The following is a 13,840-nucleotide window of genomic DNA, read 5'->3' on the forward strand; positions in this document are numbered from 1 at the left end:
ATGAGCGGCCAGCGCTTCCCGGCTAAGGCGCAGCTCCGGCGGTCGCTGAGCGAGCAGCTGCGGGACTCCACCGCCAAAGCCTGGGACTTGCTGTGGAGGAATGTCAGAGAGCGGCGGCTCGCAGGTCAGTCCGCCGGGGCACTGGGGAGCACCTGCCTCGGGGCGCCGGAGCGCGGGGACTCGAGCGGCGCGGGCGGCGGGGCGGGGCGGGAGCCGCGGTACCGGCAGCACCTGTCCGGGTCCCGGCGGTTGCGGTCCTGCCCCGAGCTCGCTGCGGGCGAGCAGCACGTAGCCCCGAGGGCTGGCTGTTTCTCCGGGGATCGGGCTCACCTGCCGCCGCCGTCGGTTTTATGAGGCCGTGGCAGGATCGGGTGCGTTCCTCTGGGGGTTTGCACGTGGAGAGGACCGTAAGTCCCAGAGCAAAATGGACAGCTTCGTTTCAGGTGCTGCCGTGGCTTCTAGAGCTCCTCGCTGCTCGCGGGGCTCCCGTCCCCGGGTGAGAGCAGCGGGACGGCGCCGTGCCGTGCTGCGGGGTCGGGTCACGCCTGCGGCACCGCTCCGTAGCCGCACACGCACTGGAGAGTGCAAACATAAGGCTGGTTTGAGTTTGTGAAATGCTTCGTCAAGTCAAAGATTCAGGGCGTCCGCAGAGTGCGAGGCAGAGTTACTGCACTGGAAAGCTGTACATCAAGATTTATGAGTAGCATTGTGAATAATGAAGGCTAATTGGTAAAGATGGATTTCTCTGCCACATCCCACACAGTGTTTGGAGCTCAATGACCTTGCCTAGGGCACCCTGATGTGCTGGTGGTATATATATGGGGGTAAAGTGTGTGGTACAGGCATCTAAATTGTCTCTGCAGCACGTTGGTTCATAGGCACAAACAAATTAATGGATTTAAGTGGAACAGTAAGTTTTGCAAAGCAGATCTGAAAGTGGATAGTTTTGATAACAAACTAGTAAGCCATCCAGTTGTATAGTGTTATGGTTACCCAAAGTATGAATGCCTTTGAGTGCAATCTGCATGCTCCTGTGCTGGAAGCTAATGCCAGCAGACGCTCAGCAATGACACTGTCTGTTGTTTTTTTTCTTTTTTGGTCAAAGACAACTATTGCTTGATTGAGCAAAGGACGTGGGCAGGCTGCCATGAAGCCGTAGCCAACTTCTTAAATTGACTGCGTATTAAAATTGATGGAGTCGGTCTTTATGGTAAGGGTGGATAAAACACTAACGTCCTGGGTTTATGCATTGCCATAATTTAAGCGCTGTTCATAATACACTGGTGAGACGTGAATACATGTGCCCTTTAATTAAATGAATTATCTGACAGCAAAACAAAATGTGTTCAAATAACATCTGTTAATTTCAAGGATGTTCTGCTGTTGAGATGCTTTTATGTCTGCAGGATTTTTGTCCTTGTTTCTATATTTGTTTCTTCCTCCAGCCCCTGTAGTTGTAGCGCGTATTGCTATGCCTCTTCCAACTTTTGTTAATGGGAAGGTGGCAATTTAGGCTGGTCTGAATGTGCCGTTATTTGCTGGTTGCCAGAGCAGCTTCTTCTCCACTGCTGTAGACCCAGCCATACTCAGGTGGGCAGTGTACAAGTTCCCTCTTTCTCCCGAAGTACACATCCATAGTTCAGCCCTGACAGTCAGAGACAAAATTGGTAGCTAGTACTCAAGATCAGGGACCAAAACAAAAAGCAGTTATAATCATCAGTCTGCTGTCATAGGCCAACCATCAAGACAAAGAAAGGCAGTAAAGTCATCGTTTTGGTAACAGTTTTGTCGGCACTCATGTAATTACTCTTTTGATCTACTTCACTTTTTTTTTATCTATTTGTTGAAGTTTCAGATGCCAACAAAGCAAAGCGAAGAAGGCAAGCACAAGATAGCTACTCCTTTTCTCACAAAAATCATATCCTTGTGCAGGTTGGAAGAGACCCAGGAGGCCTGCAGTGCTCCATATGGGCTTAGCAGTGGGAGCAGGGCAGGCTGTTCAAGCCTTTCTCCAGAGCTCTTAGGGAAGATGCTCTGCAGCTGCATTCTGTACTGAAGCAGAGGGCAGCACACAGCTGGGCAATGGAACAAGAAGCCCAGCCTTGGCTGCAGCAAGAAGACAGCTGAGCCTTGGTACACAGAGAGATACACAGCATGGCTGGGCTGCTGTGGGAAGAAAGCTGTGTATGAAAAAGCTATGCTATGTGCTTCTCTTCTCCCTCCATCCCATTGCCCTGCAGCAGAGGTGAGGAGCAAGTGGTCCTTGGGACTGCCCCATCCCCATGCTGTCTCCTATTGGGGTTGTAGCTGTGCTGCCCAGCAACTCCTGGCCACTCTTTCTGATTCACTGACCTGGATTTGGTTTTTGAACAATGCGTGTACTCACTGCAGTGATACAAATGCCAGCTTTAGCTTTTTTCTGCTTTTTCTTTTTGCAGAGGTAATTCACACAGTGGTTACGTCCTGCTATGCTTATGCTTTGAGTTAGGATTCACAAGCTTGTTCCTTGTTTTTCCATCAGTTCAAGATGGGGAAAATAAATTAAGCTGTTAAAAGGTATCTAATGCACTAATTTTAGTGTTTACTACTTTTTAAAGAATATGCAGTGAAATGAATTTTTGTTTTTTGCCACTAGCAGAACAGAGTTGCTTAGGCCATCATGAAGCACACACCCTCTGCCCATTGATAAGGAAATGAGCAAAGATTTAACTCTAACAAGGGAGTGGGGCCTGAAAAGTCATATTAAATACTGGTGGTTTAATGTTAGGGTAATTCTGGACCACTGTGCCATTATGGAAAGCCATTGCTTTAGGAATTTAAGGTAGGTATTAATAGAATATTTAAAAGTAATGAGAGCTCTACTCAAATCATGATCACTCATTAGAGCAAAACACAACAAGTCATACTTATTTCATTGATTGCATATGGTTGAAAAGTGCCACCTTTTACCTAGTATTCTGTTAACATACACTGAAAAGTTCAGAACAAATATGTTAAGTTTTGAAGTTGAGGACTGCACAGTCAGAAAGCCCCAGACGTAAGGCTGCCTTGTTGCCAGTCTCCTTGGGTATCTTTTGATCATCGTAGAAGCATAGAATGGCCTGGGTTGAAAAGGACCACAATGATCATCTAGTTTCAACCTCCCTGCTATGTGCAGGGTCACCAACCACCACACCAGGCTGCCCAGAGCCATGATGCCATGGTTGCATCCTCGTTTTTGAACAGAGCTTTTCCACTTCATCAAAGGTACAGGATCCCCACTGCCAAGGGGAATCTACCCCAGAGCCTGATGCAAGTATAGATTTCCTTACTGAGTCTTGCGTACTTCAGATCATTCATATTTAGACTGTATTCCTAGAATGTGCCAAGTGATGTTCTCATTTTACAGAGAGGAGACAGAGGCACAGTGAGGTTAAACTCCGCAGTGTCAAGATCTCTGAGTGTTAGAACTTGATTTTTTTTCCTTATACACTACTTTACTACTCAAATTATGACCCTCAGTAACTCCTACTGTGCAGCACTTGTGTAGCTTCTAGGAGACAATTGTGCTACACCAGGGAATGAGTAAGTTGCAGTTCCTTCCCATCTGGACAAATATTTCAGGCGGCTCACTGCCAGACACAGACTCTCAGGAGCACCATTTGCTTGGTGTGGTCTTAGAAACTCCATTTTTTCCCTCTTGTTGTCTCCCACCCTTTCCTGCTTGCCTTCCAGCGTCAACAAGAAGAGCAGCGGTCCTGCAGCAGTTGGCTTAACTGGCGGCAAGACTCTGATAAATGGCCTGATCATTGTCCATCAGACATGAATGTGATGATGCAGCAGAGACGTTGTCATGGCGAGTTGAGGGTTGAGTTGGGATTAAATGAGTGACTTTTACTCTGAGACTTTCTGGTGTTGGAAGACTTGATTTAGTTACTGCGACATTCTTTTAATAATAGGAAGTTTTTAATATTAGGAAGTCTCTCATTTCCTAGGTCTGGCTTTCTGCCTTCTCTGTGACTGCAGTGTATATACGCCCTCAGCCTTTTTGCCAGGTCTTTTCTCATTTGGGTTTCTTGTCCCAGCACACTTGCTATGTTCTGTCTTCTCGAAGAGATGAACGATGCCCCATTTGATCTCCTCCAGCTCCTCTCCTTCCTGAGAGCTGGCGGTAACGCAGGACCAAATATTCCTTTCAGCTCTATGAAGACACTGCCTGGTGTGATTTTGGGCAAAGATCTCAGCTGGTCTTCCGCAGTTTTGAACGTGGCCATTCCCTGTGCAAATGGAAATCAGGACAAGTTTTCTACAAGTCTTGAGTGGTTTGTTCAGATTGTTATTTCAAAGTTTTATAAATTGTCCAGGTTTGGAGAGAGCTTTCATAGAATCGTACTAGAATGACTTCTGGGTCTTTGCTGTTACAGATGAAGCACTGGTTTCTTAGTAAAGTAGCGTGAAAATGTACAGAGAGTCAACATAGAATGGCCTGAAATTATCTTGGAAGTAGGTGACTTAGGCCCACAAAGATGATAAGGAGCCTGGAGCATCTCGCATATGAGGAAAGGCCAAGAGACGTGGGGCTGTTCAGCTTGGAGAAGAGAAGATTCAGAGGCGATCTCATCATTGTTTGTAAATATCTAAAGTGCAGGAGTGGAGTGGATGGGACCATACTCTTTTAAGTGGTGTGCAGTGATAGAACAAGGGGCATTGGCAAAAACTGAAACACAGGAGGTTTGATACAGACATGAGGAAGAAATTCTTTACTGACAGAATTGACAGAGCACTGGAACAGGCTGCCCAGAGAGGTGGTGGAGTCTCCTTCTCTGGAGATTACTGAAGACCCGTCTGGATGCTTTCCTGCTCAGCAAACTGTAGGGCACCTGCTTTGGACTTGATCTCCAGAAGTCCCTTCCAACCCCTACAATTATGTGATTCTGTGTGATTCTGTGACTTGCACCATCAACAACTGTAACAGAAACATGAAGTAGGCCTATGACTTAGCAAATTTTAGCCTAAGCAAGCCAAAATTAAGATGTTTACATTGAAGGGTTTAAAAAACCTACACTTTGGGCATCCGTAGTTATTCAAAAAGAACTTACTCACTGATTTGCAGCTACAGCAATCTGTAGAAAGGTGACTGAAATGCATTCATGTCAGGGGTGAAAACAAACATTTGAAGTAGGATAGATAATGGAAATAGTTTGTCCAGCTGAAAATGCAGGTAGGCATTGTGAAACAGAAGGTAAATTCCACATCCAGAATGTGGCACCAGCATCAAGACAGTGCCCCTTTAGCTCCATGAAGTAAGTTACAATTGGTTTGGGGGTCACTGGGTTTTTATTGGGCACAGGCAATCAGCCCCAAGTTGTGCTTTTACGTCTGGCATCACGGTGCTCCTTGGCACCAGTAGGTCCCAGGATCTGAGAAAGGGAAGAGTGGCTCTGAAATTAAGGTGGCCACATCCAGTGCTAAATAAATTTCAGCACAGATTTCTGTCATGCCAGTGCGGAGCCAAGAGCAGCCGTGCTTCTGAAGCCTAATTAGAGGAGTGTCAAATCGATCAGAGTCTCATAATTTTTAGCTTTCAATTAATATGAAATGTTTTTAGCAACTCCAGGCAGCAGACTTTTGCAAGTTTGTCCCTGGGAAGCAGATCTAATATAGTAGATCTATTATTATTATAGCAGCACTATTTCTGGTGTGGTGCACGCTGAGGTCAGTGCAAGGAAAGCCCAGAGGAAACACACGTACCAAGCTGCCAGGCCTCAGAGACCCTTGAACTCTGCCATGGGGCCAGCCTGAAGTCTACTGCATTTGAACAGTGTTGTATTATTGCAGTTTCTTCTTTATGTAGACCTTTGTGTACAGTGCAAATGCAGCAGGTTAATCTAATTAAAGCAGTTCAATTAGATCAGTATTTTTTTAATGTAAAATAATTTTGCCAGGAGAGTTTTCACTGGGGAGTGAGGGAGGAGTGCACGTGAAAAATTAGGCTTTTGTTGGGACCAGTCTGTGTGTGCCATTTTAAAATTCTGCAGGTTTTTTTGGAAGGCAGAGCAGGAGTAGGGAAGTCACCGGCACTGGTGAGGCCTCACCTCGAGTACTGTGTTCAATTTTGGGCACATCAGTACAGAAAGGACGTGGAGGTGCTGGAGGAGGTCCAAAGAAGGGCAACAAGGCTTGTGAAGGGCTTGGAGAATATGGCCTATCAGGAGAGAGTGAAGGAACTGGGGCTGTTCAGTCTGGGGAAAAGGAGGCTGAGCTGATTGCTCTCTTCCAATATCTGAAAGGTGCGAGAAAGGGCTGTTAAGCACTGGAATAGGCTGACCAGGGAGGGGGTTGAGTCACCATCCCTGGACGTGTTTAAAGACTGTTTTTTTCAGGGACGTGATTTAGCAGAGGGTTGTTACTTAGGGTAGTATGGTTAGGTCATGGTTGGACTCAATGATCTTTAAGGTCTTTTCCAACCCGAGTGATTCTATGATTCTGTATTGCAGTCTGCTTCCCTGGCAGCACACTGGGAAGCACCAGATGCCGATTCTTATGGATGTTGACACAATGTAGATATGTAACCTTCCACATAACCCTCCCCATCAGTGGGAAAAGGCTGTCCTTTGTCAAGGAGAAACGTTCTGAAAGATGTTCCCTATTGGAGATGCAGTGCTTTGGGGAGGAAAGAAAATGACTTATTAGCAATGCTTTTGGCTTTGCATGCCAGGAAATGTTCTGTGGTTCTATCAGCCCCCCAGAAAATACGTGATGTAGCCAAAGAAGTAGTCGTTGATCTCATCAATTATATTAATTGATAAATGTGTTATATTAATGGTAGTAAGGCATTTTAGGGGAATTTCTGAAAATATGCAGATGCTCTTCTGTGCACACATGCTGTGTCGGTGCTCTGTAATGTCCCTGTCCTTCCTGGGCGCTCCGTGCAGAGCCGTGGCTTGGATCAGAGAGGGGCAGTGATGGCAGAATACAGCCATTGTCACTACGGTCGCCTTCCCATGACCCGCGGGAGCCACAAGTTAGTGCCAGAAATACAATTACAAAAGTACCAGTATGCTTAACAAGCCAAGTATTTCTCTATCAGCATGAGACTGTGGCCGGGGCTGACCGATGGTTCCCCGCTGTCTCAAAATTCAGAGAAAGATGTGGTTTTGTTTTACCCACTCCTGTGGCTCTGCTGCCACCCACCACGTGAGATCATCACGTGAGATCTGGAGGAGCAGCAAGGATCCGGGAATGACAAGAGAATTAATCTCCTGGTTTGACATACAATACATACATTCTGTGTTTGAACGAGTCCTGCGTCTGTATCAGAGATTATTTTCCTAAGAGAAATTCAGTTTTGATTACTTAATTTCCTAATGTTAAGAAGTACAAGGCTCTGCTGATGAAATGGAACAGTGCTGCTGATGACAGGGATGGATACCATCTGAGGCAACTGGCCTCGATAAATCTCACTCTGTCTGGAGCTTGGGTGTTGTCTGATTTTAATGGCATCAATCTGTAGAACATATCTTTTTTTCCTAGAGTGTTACAAGGTTAGTTCTGTTAGTAGTACAACTTCTTTATGTGTATTTTTGCTGTTGACTTTTGCCACCAGGTTCTTCCAGTAAACAAATATTTGTCAGTATTTCTCTGCACATACACAACGTGTGACTTGTTTCACCTGTAGATGGTGGCTCATTCCATCTATGTGAGCAGAATAAAGCTGGTAACTGCTTATTGTGGTGTACCATAGTTTTATGGATTCCCATTATCAGTGCAAGTATTGCTGCTGTCTGCTGACCATGACTTGAAACAAATCAGTGTACTGTTTTTTTTTTCCAGAAGAATGTATAGTTCTTATTGTTTAAGTTCCTATGTATTTAGATAGGAACTTAATGTTGGATGTGCTTATTGGTGTTCCTCTATTTTTATGATACATAGGAGCTCATAAGATTGGTGTAAATATTTAACTTCTTTGTTTGACATATAACTGTAACGACATTTCTCCATTCCAAGATTGCTTCTTAATCCCAGTCGTGGTATACTAAATTATATGTCTTAGTTATTTTCTATGAGCTGTGTTGTAATTATTTGTATGAGCATATTTCTACAATAAAATTCCTTCAGTATCTCTGCACAAGTGACTTTATTTACAATAAGAACTGTGCCAGACCATCTATATGGAGCATTTATACCACAGTAAACTACGTGAGCACCACAATAGTTTGCATCAGTGCAGCCTTGCTACTGGCTGGCCAGCAGATCCCAACATGGGGAGCTCCTGTGCCCAGCAGGGCTCTGCCAATGGGATTCCCACTCTATTGCTTTCCAACTGTATCCACAGCAGGATGAGATTTTCAGGTTTAGGAATTATCACAGGGTCATTTCTGATGGGAGTTCTGTGTCATCACTTTCTGTCTGACTGACAAAACCACTGCAAAATAGGTCCATAATTTTAACGTTTTTAGAAATAGTCGTAAGGGTTCTGAGAACTTGGATGAATTCACAGTTCGTGATACTTGCAGCAGTACTGGCAAGTCCTTAGAGGAGAGCAGTTGTTTGATTTATGCTTGGCTTTCCGTATTCTGTATTTCTCAGTTTTTGGGAGACAGATGTGCTGTCTTGTTCTTTTATTCTCCTGTCACAGCATGGCCAATTCCTGCAACGGTGTATATCATAATTCCTTTAAAACATTATCAGCTTGAGTCACAACTCACTGAGAAATCCAGGTTTCATGTGAAAGTATATTTTACTTTCAATAAATGTGAGGTTTATTTTTACCGCAGGTTTGAAAAGGAAAGCTTGAAAATGTGATCTTTAGCCCGGGGAGAAGAAAACCAACAGAAGTGATGTATTCTGTAAAACATCAATCTTTTAAGTCAGCCTTAAGATTTTACAGAAGTAGTACCTCTCTTACGATTCCTAAAAAATTAGTTTGGGGAATGTTATTTTCAATTATTTTCAATTTGGGTGATGGTTTCATTATTACAGGCTTAAAAGTAAGACAGTATAGGAGGCTTCTTGACTGGCATTGAGCATCAACAAGATGCACTTCAGTGGCTCCTTGGCATGTCTGTTTACAGATCAAAGAATAAAATATTTTTGCAGTCACACCATCCTGCTGCAGCATATCCAGCAAACAAGCAGGAATTAAATATATACAGAAATGAGCAAGCAAGTAACTGCACTTGGTACAAGATGGGACCGAGAACATTTGCAATTAAGTGTATTTGGTTTCAAAAAACCCCAAACTCCAAAAATCAATCTAATTAATTTAGGCAATAATTAAGTTAACATGAAATACTCTGCCAGTCGTTCCAGTAGAGGGCAGTAATTTACATACAGTAATATAAAGGAGTATGTATGCACAGTATGCACTGGCAAATACTGGCCATAATAGCTGGTTTTACTGGGACTGGGCAAAAGAAAGTGCTGTTGTTTGGGATCTACCAGACTGCAGAAGAAGGACAGGACTCAGAGGCATCCTAAGCTTTGCCCGTGAAAGTAAGCAAGCTTTGTTGAAGGCGCAGCTTTGTGAATCCTGTTCACTTACAGGATTGCCCAAACTGACATGGCATTTCACCTATCTTAGTGGCAATTCTCTAAATACTTAAAAATGTGGCCCTAAAGTTCGTTAACTCAAAAATAGCTCTCCGAATTCCATTGACGGTGCTAATTTTACGTTACAGATCTAAGATGATACAAGGATAGTGGGTATTTTCTGTTGCTAGACATAAATGAATTGTGTTGGTTCTCTCTGGGAAATCAAGCAGCCTGTTTTGGAGCTAGAGTGCTCATGATGAAACAGAAGACACCAGACCTTCACAGGTTGTTCAACACAGCAGCACAGCGGAATCAAGAACTGTAGTGTTGGTTTTATTATAGAAAAACTTAAAGGGAACATACCTTCAGCACAGAGTTCCAACAGAACCCCTATCATATGTGGATCTATCTGAATCTGAGCTTGAAATGTCTTTGGTCTTCCGTCACTGCGGTTTTGGAAGAAGTTCTTGGGAGTGCCAGCTCCAAGACGGGAGCTTGTGAGGCCCCGTCTGGATTACTGCATCCAGGTCTGGGTTCCCCAGTACAGGAAAGATGTGAAGCTTTTGGAGGGGGTCCAGAGGAGGGCCATGAAGGTGATCAGAGGGCCGGAGCACCTCCTCTGCAAAGACAGGCTGAGGGAGCTGGGCTTGTTCATCAAGGAGAAGGCTGCAAGGAGACCTCATAGCAACCTTCCAGTATTTAAAAGGGGACTATAAATAGGAGGAGTATCAACTCTTTACTTGAGCAAATAGTGATAGGACATGGGGGAATGGTTTTAAGTTTAATAAGGGAAGGTTTAGATTATATGCCAGGGAGAAGTTCTTTACTTTACACAAGTAGTGAGGTGCTGGGACAGGCTGCTCAGAGAGGTTGTGCATGCTCCATCCCTGGAGTGTTCAAGGCCAGGTTGGATGGAGAACTGGGCAGCCTGGTCTAGTACCAGATCTGGAGCTTGGTAGCCCTGCCTGTGTCACAGGGGTTGGAACTTGATATTCTTGGGGTCCCTTCCAACCCAAGCCATTCTATGATTCTAACGGGATAGCGTGAGGGAGTGTTGGGGGAGAGAGGTCCAAACACTGCTCTTACTATCAGAATACTGAATAATTATACCTAGAATGTATAAGAAGGGTTCCTAAAGGAATTCCTAAAGATTGAGAATCACGTGATACTTTGGTATTCCCCAAAGTGCATTGCATACGTCTTTGTTTTGGATTCTCTGCACGGAGGAGTGAGACCTGAACATTCATGTCAGCACACTGTTTTTAAGTTATTTTCAATGTGAGTCTCATCTCTCTGCCATACCACCCCCACCCATCCTGAGCTGAATGACATGCTATTTAATAGCTTACCCAGAATAATGCTGTAGTAAATTACTTGAGACCATGAGTTCTTTATGAGTCATTTTACTGCTGAAAGAATATGCGATTGGCATCTCATGGTTTCACTCATTTTAAGAGGTCTCTTTAACATATAAGGACAGATTTCATTGAAATGAATCGATTTTATACAGGGAGATTTCGGCCACTGGATGTGTAGTTAGAAAGAACTTTTTATTTATGACATTGGAGAGACCACAGCTGGGAATGCACCCATTAATAGACACAAACAGATGGATTCTGACAAGTCTGTGAACTATTCACACTCTTTTCTTGTAAATATTTTGCAGCTATCCCAACTTGCAAATGCAATTTCAGGAGCAAATATGGAATTATCTGTCTCGTGGTGCAAAACAAAAGAGTGGCGAGCGATTTTAAATGCTGTGGATTAAAGAAGCGTGTGACATTCACATGAAACTTAGAAAGGCATGCTTTTAATAGACAATAGTTGTGCTTTGGTGTAGTATATGTTTTTAATAGTAAATAAAAGTAACAGAAGGTATTTTCATAGGTATAATGAAGTTAGGATTTTCAGCAAAGCTTGGCACCAGTTTATGTTTTGGAAAACAAGTGATTTTCAATTTGATGATGTCACTGATGAAGTAGAGGAAAATGCACACTTTCTGAGTAGCAGAAATAGAGGAAAATCAGACAACATGGGCAATTACTGAAGGAGTTGGGAGTTGAGAGAAAGCTGACGGGAAGAGGAGCGGCAGTGTAGCCAATGACGTGGATCAGGTACTTTCAAATAAAACCGGTGCCTGGCACACATCATTCCTCTTCAATTTTTAAACTTTAATTTGTAGCTTTAATACTTCACTGAACATCACTGCGTTTCTCATCTCATAAGAAAGTAAAAATGACAACCGATTCTTCTTTTCTCCGCTATTTATTACTTCATCCACCTTTACCATATCTTCTGTTACTTTTCTCAACAGAGATTTTCAAAGCTCCATATTACCCTTGAGCCCATCAACTATCTTTGAACAGACTGGGAAGTTACACAGCCAAAAAGACACAATTAGCTTTCAAAATGTCAATAATCTTCATTAGTATGCATAATCAGACATATGTAACCTGAACTTCTCTACCTACCACAGGGTGAGATGTTTGGGTTTTTGCCAGTTTCCTCCCTTGGAAGATCTCCTATAGTTTCATTATCAGTTAAAGATTTGAACTTTTATTTTTTTCTGCCAGTTGTACTGAAAAAAATACAGAGCAAGTTCTCTCAAAGCAGCAGAAATGCTCTGGGTTCTGATTAAGGATGGCTGTTATCTCCCTGACTTGCTCCACTCTGTCACTCCTGAAAGCATTGGTTCCTAGAGAGCCAGAAGCCAGACAGCTTTACATCAGCTTGGAAATTGCATATTTTGTTAACAACATTTGTTCTCTATCTATGTTCCTAAAAGTTCCAAGTGCTTTTATTTCAAAACAAAGCTGATAATTTGCTTATGGCCTCAATTCAGCAGAGCAGCTACTATGCAGCTATGTAAATTTAAGCACAACGTTAAGTGTTCACTTCTCTGGCCTCATCTGTTTTGTTCCATTTATCCTCTAAGCTAACAGCATCTTCTTTTAAACAATACTATGTGTGAAATCGGTGTAGTGGGATGCGTAAGAGTTCATTAGGAGCTGGAAGTTACCACACATCCACAGTGCTAATGTATAATGGAAGTAGAGGCTACTGCACCTAATCTTCAAATGGAGATCAAATAAACCTCCGAATCTAGGTTACAAAAGACACAACCAAATAAAATTGACTGTGAAACATCTGTTTTGTTTTATACAAAACCATAAAAATATGTAATTACAAAACTGCCTAAGCTGTTTCTTTTGAAACAAGGACAACAGGACAAGTATTACCAAGCTGAGGCACAGACATTAATTGTGGCAGAGCAGCATTTCAGAGAAGCAGTTTCAGAGGGATTATAAAAACAGATGGGTTGAATTGTAGGTAGGAACACCAGGATGCACAGAGCTGTTGTAAATCTCTGGGGATTAGGTCATAGCAGAGGCTGCAACACACAGCACTCACTCCTTGCTGCTCTCTCTTAAGGAAGGATCATGATTTTTAGAGTGCTGGAACGATTCTCTTCCTCTTATACGGAGAGGATCAGTTGGTGCAGTTGCCAGGGATCTTGAAGCTGGGAAGGGTTTTATTGCTGTGACAGATCAGGCAACATATGGAAGGAAACTAGACGTTCTCCAGAGACAGATTAAGTTTTTGCCAAGGCATTTTATTGAAATTTTGGAAAATAAACAGATCATTAATTGGGTCCAGATTTAGCTACTGCAAATAGTGCAAAGATGTTGCAAACCAGATGCTTTTCCCTATTTGTTTTTACAGCCCTTTCTATTTGTGGATGCTCTTATTTAACGACTTATTCCTTTAACAGCGAGCATTGTTTTACACCGGACATCTTGTCTCTCAATTATTTTTTCCAGTAGATGCCTGAGTAATACATATGCACATGGCTTCAAGGGAAGAAACAGCACAATAACACAGTAAGTAGGAAATAATCAGGAGGCAGCTGTCGAATACTGTAGTTTTTATAAAACGAGTACTGAATTCTGTATTCCTTAGCATATAGCAGTTTTGAGTCTTTGCTTGTGCAACCCATGCTAGTGCAGTGGCAGAAACAAAGATGCCTGTCTGACTGGCAGGCGGACCCAAGAGAGGCCGTTGTGCTTCCTCTTGCATTTATGTATTGTTTTGTCCCTGGAGGAGAGATTTTCTGTTGTGCTCTGTCGACACAGCCCTGCGTTGTGTTACAAATAACATACGGGATGGGAATCATCTGCCCTGACTTGAAGCAGCAAGCATGGTGGGGATGCCTTCTGGAAGGACCGAGCAAGTCACACTGAGTCCTTTATAGTCAAGAAAGAAACAGGGGCTTCTGTAGGCAGGACATCATCTTGAAAGAGCTGTCAGTGAAGGAGGAGGCAAATTG

The 13,840-nt window shown here is 43.3% G+C and overlaps 1 protein-coding gene across 1 annotated transcript in view; it reads left to right on the forward strand.

Moving 5' to 3' along the window:
• Positions 1-13,840, forward strand: part of STARD13 (StAR related lipid transfer domain containing 13) — a 299,408-nt gene that overhangs the window by 156,517 nt on the left and 129,051 nt on the right. The window lies entirely within an intron of this gene.

The sequence above is a fragment of the Centrocercus urophasianus genome, unplaced genomic scaffold, assembly GCF_019232065.1.
Source record: "Centrocercus urophasianus isolate 14NV4802_14NV808 unplaced genomic scaffold, USGS_Curo_1.0 seq_9, whole genome shotgun sequence".
NCBI lineage: Eukaryota > Metazoa > Chordata > Aves > Galliformes > Phasianidae > Centrocercus > Centrocercus urophasianus.